Source organism: Sinocyclocheilus rhinocerous, unplaced genomic scaffold (genome assembly GCF_001515625.1).
Source record: "Sinocyclocheilus rhinocerous isolate Xijiao unplaced genomic scaffold, SAMN03320098_v1.1 scaffold498, whole genome shotgun sequence".
NCBI lineage: Eukaryota > Metazoa > Chordata > Actinopteri > Cypriniformes > Cyprinidae > Sinocyclocheilus > Sinocyclocheilus rhinocerous.
The window spans coordinates 22,015-33,899 of record NW_015633594.1 but is presented as its reverse complement, the minus strand read 5'-3'; the positions used below and the strand labels follow the sequence as shown (position 1 = coordinate 33,899).

The 11,885-nt window shown below is 36.3% G+C and overlaps 1 long non-coding RNA gene and 1 pseudogene across 1 annotated transcript in view; one reads left to right on the top strand and one right to left on the bottom strand.

Moving 5' to 3' along the window:
• LOC107744671 (uncharacterized) overlaps positions 1-1,956 on the top strand; it is a 4,214-nt gene extending 2,258 nt beyond the window's left edge. Inside the window, exons 2-3 of the long non-coding RNA XR_001640512.1 lie at positions 4-229; positions 565-1,956. This is a non-coding gene — a long non-coding RNA (uncharacterized LOC107744671). The remainder of the gene's footprint in view (positions 1-3; positions 230-564) is intronic.
• A 70-nt stretch (positions 1,957-2,026) lies between these two features.
• Positions 2,027-11,885, bottom strand: part of LOC107744670 (C-Jun-amino-terminal kinase-interacting protein 4-like) — a 23,012-nt pseudogene continuing 13,153 nt past the window's right edge.

The window sequence follows — 11,885 nt, the reverse complement described above, 5'->3', positions numbered from 1 at the left end:
TAGGTAGCAAATGCAATTTATTTTTATTTTTCGGCCGTAGCTGTATCATTTCTAGCCACAACCGCGAGAGAGAGTCAGTGTCATGTGACACACCTGTGTGACGTCGCAGCCAGTTTGCAGCGCAGGTGGTAAATCCCGGAACACACAAACGACCAAAATGTTTGTTATCTAAATGAAAGAGTCTTTCTCGACAGTTTTGCAAGCGAATATAATTTCTGTGATAACAAAGGTAAGTAAAATGATAATCTCTCAGTGTATATACTTTGTTTTCTTTATTTGGGAAACAGTGCTAGATTATGTAGGCTATTGGTAAAGCAAAACCCGTGCAACAGGTTTTCCCCCCCAAGCATTTTAGTATACAAATTCAAGTATAACAATATACTTTGTGTTTTACTTTACATCAAGATAGACTATATATTGCTGTAAAATAAAAAAAATATCCTTCAGGTAAAGAGTATGTAGGCTATTTCTTATAGGCAAACACATTAGTAAAATCTCATTTCTTCATACTAGAACTGTGATTATTCTTTACTAATCTTTAATACCTCTCCCTCCTCATGTCAGAAGGCTGTTCACCATGTCTAGACCTGACCGTGTCGGACTGACCCACTGTAAGTGTCTCCTGGTGTTTGCAGTCTTTATGGATCTTTTCGGTGTGTCTGCTCTTCTGATCGGCGTCTTCGTCCCGCTTGAAATCGGGGGTCGTGACTTTGGTGATCTGTTGGTGTATTCGGGAGCTCTGCTGGTGTTGATGTCTATGGGGGGCTGGGTCATGTGGTACAGTGGGAATATTGAGGGTTTGATATCAGGGAATGAGCTGACACACAAACGCAATGCCGTGGACCGGTTCGCTCGCACCCTGAGTCGCCGCATACGGAAACCCCACCGCAGCCACAGCACATCCTGACCTCTGACCTCTAGACATGGCTGAGAGCACATACAAAGGGCTTGGGATACCACAAATAAGGCCAAAATCTCAGTTGGAAACTAAGGAAAATGGAATGATAAAGAACGTTTTACAAGGATGAAGGTTGACGGATACAGTATAATTGTTACGATGTGGTGTTTGCTACTACTACTATAAAAAAAAGTATGACATTGCAGTTATTTGGTAATACCTGTACTGTAGTGCTTTATACATTTTGACAGTTGTACGTATGCGCTGATATTTTTGTACACGTAATTCTGTATTTCTTTTTGCAGCAAAACTTTTTTTAAAATATCTTCTGTTGTACAAAACATGGGTGATTAAATTTCAAGCACTGATACATTTTTCATATTTTAAAATTAAACATGTAGCTTTAGTGCTTTGTTTGAATAATACTGAATCACTTTTCAGATCAAAACTCAACAATTTATGATTTTAGTGAAAATGTATTTGCAAAGTTGCACATTTTCATAACACATCTTCCAGATAACAAAACATTAACACAACATTAAAGTCACGTTCTCTCTCACTCATTAAATAGGTAGAGCCACACATTCCCCCATTCAAAAATACTGCAAAAAATGCCATACAGAAGCCTCCATTATTTTTACAGCAAAGAAACCAACAACCAAAAATAATAAAATTAAAAATAAAACCTCACCATAAACACCAAACCTAAAAAAAAAAAAAAATTTGTTCAGATTGAAATATATGCACTATAGATGTAAATGTCACAAAATGTAGGTAGTGTGTCAAACTTGGTCAGTTTCTTGTCATTTTGAGATTATTTTTCTTTGTGCAAGTTTCCAGTTGATCTAATGCACAACAAGCAACCAACAGATTGTGTTTGAAAATACTTAATGTCATGACCAGCAGCATTTCAGTTTAAATGCATCACTCCTCATGATTTGAAAAAATAAATAAAACTATATTAATAATTTCTGGCCTAGTATTACAATCAGAACCTGTCTTTTTTATGGTATTTAGGATGATTGTGTACAAAAAAAAAAAATCACTGGTCAAATACAGAATAAGGCAGAATTTGAAAACATACACTAAGACACACTGGAGAGATCCTGTTGAGCAGTTCTTTAAACAAACAAACAATGTAATTTAAAGTCAGTTCACCAAAAAAACCCTAAAAAAACTAAAATGAAAGTGCAGAATGAAGGTCCAAATTTACATTTTTTAGAACTGTTAATGCTTTACTTTGACTTCAACCCTATAATTCCCCTTGGGAGCATCTATAGAAGGGGGACAGAAGAAAAGTAATGCATTGTACAATCTTATCCTGATAAAGCTCAAAGACTGTTTGAGTGAACAGCTGAAGTGCTTTCAGAGGGTGGGGCTTGGGACGGAGGGGGTGGGGCTCTGCCAAATAATCATGTGACTTCGTTCTGATCTCTGCAGGACAGACTCACTGGCCCCATCACTTCCATCATCTCCTAAAGAGGAAAAAGTAGTGAATTATATTCTTCTCTTTAAAAAACAAACATTCTCAATGGAAGAATAAAAAATATATAAAGTCACAGATAATAACTGTGCCAAAAAGAGAAGCCGCACCAATTCGGAAGTTGATGTATCCTTCCCCGCCACTGAGAATGAGCTGAGAGGTAGTAGTTGCGCCATCTGGTGAATTGGAGGAACTATGGCAGCCTGCATTGATTACAAAAAAAATAAAAAATAAACAAAAGTTAAAAATGTTTTTACATTTTTAGATTCTTCCCAATACTGTTGTCAATACTGGTCTTCCATAAAAGAAAAAAATTCACTAAATCACTTTTAAATGATAGACACCCATGCATGTAAAATTCCATGAATTACCCATATTAATGAATAAATACAATTCAAATACCTAAAGCTTTAGTCACTATGGATGATAAATCTACTTCCTGTAGAGGGTGGCCAGTTGTCCAATCAAAAAGCCTAAGAATGGGATCCAAACGGCATGCAGCCCAAACGCCGCTTCCTGCTGCGCACAGAAAACGCACCTGCTGCTCACTTCGCTCAGACACTGTAAACAATTTCTAAATGGACAGAAAGAGAAATGTGAACGAGTGAGAGTGAGGATCTGAAGCACAGGATGAACAATCAATGACATCTTTTCCATCCGAGACCAACCTCTACTTTCCGAATTTTCACACTGATCATGTAAACTTTATTCCAGTATCCCACCCAAAGACAGCCGTCCTTTGCAAGGCAACAGCGAATGGGCTGCAAAGGTGTTGTGCCAAGCGAAAGCACCTCTTGAGACTGGAGATTCCAGATGCCTAGAAAAATGATCATTACAAGCCATAAATACAATTCATATCTAAAAAACACACCCAAGCAGACTAAACCACAAACACACACCTGAATTGTGGGTGAAGAATGCAACCGTCCCATTGGCCAAGCCAGCGATCACCTCACCCTGAGAATACCTTTAAATACAGGAGGAATTCCAACAGAAACCTCAGGAATTTCATTCACATCAAAGATGACATAAACTGACAGTGATTCAAAAGACTCTTACGTCAGAGAGTGAACCCCCTCAGAAAGACTGACAGACTGCAAACAGCGGCGCCTGGAGCTGGAGGATGAATGAATCAGCACACTGCAAGAGGACAACATGAGTAGATGAGTCCCATACAGAAAAATAAATAAATAATTAAGCCAGTTATTTCTATCTTTTGCTGTAGTGTGTCAGTAATATCGGTTTACATTTCCAAACATTCCTTTAGCCATTAATTGATTATTACTGTGGCAACGTCTCCAAGATGCTCGAAGAAACCTACCTGCAAAGCTACCTGAAAAACTATGCGCAAGTGTACCAAGGACAAAAGCCGTTTTAAACGTAAAGGGTGGTCACACCAATTGTTGATTTGATTTAGTCATCCTCATTTTACAGCAGTTTTACACAAGTGCCTAAAACTTTTCACAGTACTGTGGCTTTTTAGGAAGGTTTCTTGAAGCATCTTGGAGACGTTGCTGCAGTTCTTCTGGATTTAGTCGGTCTCAGTTGGTTCTGTTTCTTCTTGATGGTGAGATCAGATCTCTGTGTGGAGCACTGGCTGTTGTCAGACTCCTTGTGCAAACAAAAATCTCACTGGATTATTACAATTAATGGCAAAAGGAATGTTTGGAAATGTAAACTGATATTTCCTACTGACACAATACAGCAAAAGATAGAAATAACTGGCTTAAAATCTTTTTTTTGTTGTTGCTGAAAATGCAGCAAAATGCTACTAATGACCTAAGATTTTTGCAAAGTAATGTGCATGTGTGTGTTTAGAGGTATTTATTTCCATAAACTGAACTATGCATGAAAGTTTAATAATTAATGTTAGGGATAAAAACGTATATGGGCCATTCTACAGAATTGGTCCAAACTGCTGTCCCAAAACCAAAAAACAAATTTAAAAAGCATTTAAGTATTCAAATCTCAGTTTACTAAGATCCTTCTATTCTCCATTGAAACCCACAATAATATTTAAAATATTAGTAAGCTTAATGTATTGTGGTTGCAGAAAAACACTGGGAACAAGTGGAGATAAATGGGTAAAATCCATGGAATAAAAGAAAAAAAATATTTTTGTGCTTTTTGATGTCAAGATCGGAATGCAAATAATTTTTATAGAATACTGTCGTCATTTGAAGCTAAACGCAGACGTTTAAATGGACATACTATGGATGAAAACTGTTATGATTACTCTACTTTTAAAGCATAAATTCGATTTAAACAATAGGTCTACATAATATTCACATATGCTGTTCATAGGGGACGTATTGTATTAGCCCTACAGTTACAGCATGAAATATTATTTAAACCTTACTACGGTTACTATTAACATTTTTACATAACATTTATTTTATCTCACAATTCTGACTTTTTTTCTCGCAAATGCAAGTTTATATCTCCTAATTCGGACTTTATAACTCGACTTAACTCAAAAATAGTGAGTTTGTCAAAACTGAAGCCAGAAGAGCCGAGGGGAAAAGAGAGAATGACGAGTTGTTTTTCCTTATTAGAATTGTGATATTAGAATAAAGTCAGAATTTTGAAATATAAAATCAAATTTACCTTTTTAATTGGTGCAAACTGCTGTCCCACAACCAAAAAACACATGTAAAAAGCATTTAAGTATTCAAATCTTAGATGTCTACTAAGATCCTTCTATTATCTATTGAAACCCACAATAATATTTAAAATATCACTAAGCTTAATATATATATATAAAATCATCATTTATTGGGTACTTTCAATTGGGAGGTGGCTGCCCCGAACCCTAACCCCTTAATTTGAATTTATGAAAATTATATTGAAATAATTTTTTAATTTTTTTCCATTGTTGTTTTTAAAAATATCTTTTTGATTCTTTTAAAAAGTTAAGTTCAAAAAAATATTTATTTTATATTTTCTTTGTTAATTATGAAACTTTATGTAAAAAATGTGTCCCGTATTTTCATGTCACTACCGAAACAGTGCATGTTTTAGTCCATTGGCTGAAACTGATTTTAACTACACCCATAAATGTATTATCAGGAAATATTCCTATGTCCCCCTCTCTCATAGCTACAAGGTGTGAGTTGATAGGTCCCATTAGAGCTAGGTTCAAAAGTATCTAAAATTGTCACTACCGAAACATTTGGTGGAGTTTCAGTAGTGACATCTTTGTTTTTTGGGTGTTATCCCATAAAATTGTCACGACCGAAACATGTCATCATGGTTTCGGTAGTGAGAAAAGGGAACACATAATCCTAATGAATCCTTAACTTTGAAATCAGTATGATCAACTTTTTGCCTTTTACAAAGAAAACTTGGATTCAAAATACAACAAATCTCATAAATTACACGAAGTATTGTTAAAAATGTAATTGTTATTGATTTACCTCTGAGAAAAAAAAGATTTTATATATATATTGTAAGTCGCTTTGGATAAAAGCGTCTAATAAATAAATAAATAAATAAAATCGTCATTTATTGGGTACTTTCAATTGGGAGGTGGCTGTCCCGAACCCGAACCCTAACCCCTAAATTTGAACTTATTTTTAAATTTTTTTCCATTGTTGTTTTTAAGGTGAGTAGATAGGCCCCATCATTTTGAGGTAAATGTGTTCAAAAATCTGTGCGTCACTCTAAGGAACGTCACTACCGAACACCATTTTTCTGCAATTAAGCACACTTTTTTAGGAGTTATTCCATATTTAATTTTTATGTGTGTACAACTGTTCAGAACTGTGCTAGCTAACCATGTGCTGATTAGCATCTTTGAGTGCGTTTAACCACAGCTGTCGTCGGTTTTTTGTCTGGCAGTGGCAGCAGATATGCGATCAAATTTCTAATTTGAGGCTGTATTACGTCGATTCTGGCACCCAACATCACAACACGATGATATTTTAAGCTCCTTATGTAGCCGAACCTGCGCTGGTTTGAATGGGCCGCCACCAGTTTCCCCTTTGTTTTGCTGCCTCCAGCTAGCGCTGTGACGTCGGCTGACCCTAGTCAGAGCCGTAGTTACCTGTGGTTGGCCTGGTCGTGCGTCACTCAGTACACAACAGGCCAATCAGAAGAGAGGCTCATGAATATTAATTAGACAGGCCAAAATCGACCTGTTCTCAGCAGAGCTCCTGAAGAAGGAGCTGTATAAATATATTGAGATGGTTTTTGGTACTTATACCGCAAATATATATTCTTAAGGACATCAAAACCTAAAATAAAACTCCAGAAAGGTGTACAATATGGGACCTTTAAACTCTGACTTTGGACCAGTTCTGTAGAATGGCCCATATACTAAAGTAAGATGAAATGAATAAGAATGACATGCCCTCACCCTCCATCCTGGGTTCCAATCCACACAGTTCCCGCAGTATCTCCTAACACAAGTGGAGATATAATTGAAACACGATTCAGTGAAACACATTAACACTAGTAACACAGTAATTTTAAGTTAGCTATGGGTAAAGTGTAGAAAATGCCAAAGAATGGTCTTGCTAAGATACTCTAAATAAATTCTAAAGTGTAATATTATTTTCCTCAACTGGAAATTAAGGCAGAGGGGATTTTGCCATTCATGTAACTGTAAACTCAGTTTTCTCAGTTATTTGACAAAATACATGCATTATATAAAGTTATTACTTCAGGTCAAATACTATGTTGCAGTGAGTGATGAGAGGTTTCTTCACGAGGTCCACTGACCCATGCTGTGGTCAATTGCATTTTACACAAAAATGGATTTTGTTGGCTTTATATTAAAGTAAAATAAGTCGATTGGTTTAACACAGTAGGAATGACCGAGTATGAAGAGCTTGTAACACTCCAAAGAGAAAGGAAAAGTTTAAATCGCATCATATGACCCCTTTAAGTTACAATAATCTGGAAAATATGTACACTAGTGAGAAAAAAAGTTTGGTGTCAATATGATTTGTTAAAGAAATTAAAACTTTTATTAAAATGGTTTTATGTTTACGCAGCGCGATGCAACGCAGCACGTAAAAAGACAGTATAAATCATTATAATCCTTGCTTTTCAGACCGATGAGCTTTGTAAAAATCTACGTGTTTCAGAAAGGCGGGGCATAGAGGAGAAACAATAATGTACAGTATGTGGAAAATAATGTGTTTTTTGAACCTTAAACCGCATAAACATTTCATTACACCAAATACACAAAATAATGTTATTTTTAGCAACATCATATGACCCCTTTAAAATAGAAAGCAGCTATTAAAAACTGTAATAATATGTCACAATATTACTGTTTTACTGTGTTTTTCATCATATAACTGATATAAGACACTTCTTTTACAAACTTCTACATTACCAACCCCAAACTTTTGAATGGTAGTGTACTCTGAAACCGCAAGAAGTAAAAAGCAGCATTTTCCCACCTTGTAAACAGTGTAAATTTTAAGGTATTCCGTTTGAGTAATACTCAAGAAAAGCACAAATTATACTTAAAGGGATAGTTCACGCAAAAATGAAAATTACCCCATGATCCGCTGGAACGTCACTCTCTCATGAACACGTGTAGGACAGTTAGTGAAAGCTAGAGATTACAGTTTATAAAGTTGTAAATATGGATATTTTTCTTACACAAATGCATTGCATCGTTTAAGAAGGCTTTTATTAACCCCCCGGAGCCATGTGGAGTACTTTATATGTACTTTATATGACACTTTATTTTGCTTCAAAATCTCGACCACCATTCACTGCCATTATAAAGCTTGGAAGAGCCAGGACATTTTTAAATATAACTCAGATTGTATTCATCTGACAGAAGAAAGCCATATACACCTATGATGACTTGAGGGTAAATCATGGGGTAGTTTTCATTTTTGAGTGAACTATCCCTTTAAGATAATACTTAAGTACTATTACTCGGATATCATCCCTGACATCAGAACACTTATTCAATCATTACTGATCCAGGTGTGAACACTTGTGTAAATTCTACAAAGCTGCAGTGCTCCGACTGACCAGTAGGGGGCACAGCACAGATGCATAATGCAGGGGATGTGGGTGGAAGGCTGAACTGATCCAGAATGGTATTGGAGCGAGCCGGGTCAATCACTGTGACATCACTGCTGGAAGCAGGTCCAGTGATGGCCCACACAGAACACTGAGGATGGGAGGCGGGGTGTGAAATGTTTACAACAATGAATGACATGATGCAACATGATAATTAGATGAAGGTGGTGGTTAAATGCATTTTTGTACAAGAAAACAACCTGTTCTGTAATACAAGGTTCCCACATTCAAGGAAAACCTGAAAATATGAGGGAAATTCAAAATTGGGATTTCCAGTCCTGGAAATTTCTATAGTGAGTACCATTTTATTCTAGTTATGCTTTGCTCTAAAATATTTAATTGGCTAAAAATTGCTTGTTATGAGTGAAAAGTGTATGAAATTATTTTTAATAACCAGTAATCACAAATGACTTAAAAAACATGGAAATGCATTGGTCAGATGGTGTGGGAACCATACATGTTAATTAGCTGTAAAAGATTGTGCAGGTTTGTTGAACGTACCGTCTGCTCTCCTGATATCTCTGGAGGAACTGCGACAGCACAAGTGAGCTGTGAAAGATTAAACATTTATTAATCAACATCCTTTAGATCCCTGACCTTGATCTCCACTGGCTAAAATCAGTGTAGATGCATAGCAGAGGAATGTAGATCACTTCCTCTTCAGGTTATACTTAAAGTAAAACGTAAATTATGGCAACGTAAGACATTAAGCACCTATTATAATATGTTCAACTTGAGAAACAGTTAGAATTACTGACCATATCCTAACCTGAATTAACCTTCTAATCTTTTCTCATTGGGACACAGTGTTACTTTATGAAGTGAAATGTTTTTATTGTTAACTAAACCTAAAACCATCAAAAAACATTTGTTGGTGATTAAAATAAAGCTAAAATAAAATTACATATGAATATTAGATCAAATACTTAATAAAATAAAAAAAATCTTTCAAATTAGAACATTTTAATGAATTAACTGAAATAAGTAATGAAAATTCTGTCATCATTTACTCACCCTGAAGTTCTTCCAAACCTCTATGAGTTTCTTTTTTCCGCTGAACATAAAAGAAGAAGGTTGGTAACCAAACAGTTGACGGTATCCGTCACATTTTTGGTTACCAAGATTCTTCAAAATATCTTTTTTTGTGTGTTCAGCTGTAGAAAGAAACTCATGCAGGTTTGGAACAACTTCAGGGTGAGTAAATGATGACAGAATTTAATAGTTGGTGAACTATCCCTTTAATGTTGAAATATTAAAATTTGTAAGACTAAGGGTGCTTTCACACCTGTAGATGGATTGCTTTGTTTCCAAAACAGGGATTAAAATTATTACAATGTTGCTTTTTATTCTTGGTGTGGTTCGCTTTCACACGGCAGAGTTTCTAAACAGACCAAATTTGTTAATACAAGTCACGCGCGAGTAAACTGTTGTCTCATTGGTCAAAGTTCCACGGTTTATTTTCCGGGATTCCATTTAGCTGTCACGCATGTCATCTGTCAGGATGGAACGACAACAGCTTTTTTTTGTGTGTAGCTGTCCTTATATAAATTTATCATTTTGAGCAGGAGTCCAGGATTCATCGGGAAAACATTTTTAAAATGCACCTACTAGGAAGAAGATCAATAAGACGGCATTATAAAATGAAAAAGTGCGCTTTTTTATTTTGAATGGCGAAGACGTGCTCACCCACAGACATTCACAGGTTCATTTTGAAGTATTAGCAAAACAACAAAGCTAATGCTTTTCACGGAACTTACGTAATTACCCATCATAAATTGTGATATAGCCTGGTTCGTTGGTCCGTTAGATCGGATTACTTTCTCACTACAACCGAACCGCTCCAGAGTTCGTTTTCAATCGAGCCGAGACCACCTCGTTCAGGCGATCTCGGACCGATTGTTTTGGCGCGGATCCGGGCGCGATTGCCGTGTTCACATATGCCCAAACGAACCGAGCTAAGGGGGGAAACGCACCAGGTTCCGAAACAACGGGCCAGGTGTGAAAGCACCCTAAGAGATCAAGTGTGATCACAAGTCCTACTGACACAACACATCTTAAAACAGAAATGCATTATTTTAATGCCCCCATAGGGACAGGGACCTGCTTACCTTGGTGAGGTACTTGTGAGACTAATGATAGAATATAACTTGAGTAGCACAGAGTGTTTTAATAAGGCTTCTCTTTGAACAGTAACATAACTTGCTTATGATGTTTTTATCCCCCTCTGTGCTGAGTCAGACAGCAACCACACCTGGACTGTTCGTTGTGGATACAAGGTATAGTTTCCAGTGGAAGTTTAACTGACTTCCCAGCATGAGTTCTCAGGGAAATAAAGGCAAGAAAATGCCCACCTTGTATTCAATTACTCTCAAATCAATTTTTTTAAATGGTTTTACAAAACTTCCGAATTTTCCTCAAAGCATCCAGCCGCAGTTGTTCTTAGTTTGACTCTTTGTCGGCCTGATTATTTTAGTCCAGACAGGCTTTTATTATGTCCTGGAATTTCAGCCACAACTGCAAGTCTCTTGATAGGAAACACATTGAAGTGTTTCTGCTTCTGGCCTTCATTAGGACTCAACTGTCTTCTTCTGAGAAGAACTATGAACACCTAACGGAACATGTAGGAACTTAGGGACTGGTGAAAGGTGTACTTTGTAAGTAAGCAAATATAAAGTTGATCCTAGAGTCTGGAGGCTGAGACTTGGAGTTAGGGCAATTAAAAAGTTTTTTTTTTTCTAGGTTTGCCTGGCAGACTGCACTGATGCATGATGGGAAAACAAATTCAGCTCAGTGATCAAAGGCTGGCTGTTTCCAGACATTTTGAGGGGAAAGTGAATGGCTCAGTGCCTACCAGACAGAAAACAAAGTCTACAGGTTCAAGAAAGGCAACAATATTGCCCAAGAAGGTTTCATTAATTGGCAGTTTTAAGAAAAAAAGAGGGCTGTTGAGTCAATAGCTGATGAACAACATGCCCAAATCATTATTTCATACATTCTTTCATACAAACAAATGTTGCAAACCACAATCCACAAATCTCTTCTTTAAAGGTTTAGGCACTAAATGGTGGAAATTTGGGTTATGGACATGTCTATAATACTAACTCGAGAGCAAAACTGTATTTTTCTATCTCTTTTTCTAATTTCTAATTTTTTTTTTTTGAAAAACATTGATTTTCAAACCATAATTTGTCTTTTGGTTGCAAACCCCAAAAAGCTAAGCCTACAAACTTCCCCCAAGTTTATTGTAAATATCCTGACGACTTGATGTCCTTATAGCTTAAACAGTCAAATTATCACTTTAAATACCTGTATAAAGATTCTACACTTTATCCAGGAGCTATAATGACTTTCAAAAGAAGAAATGAAACCAACTGTAAAAGGGTGTTGGACAATATACCAGTACAGCAGTATTGCAAATATATATATATATATATTAGGGCTGTGCAATTAATC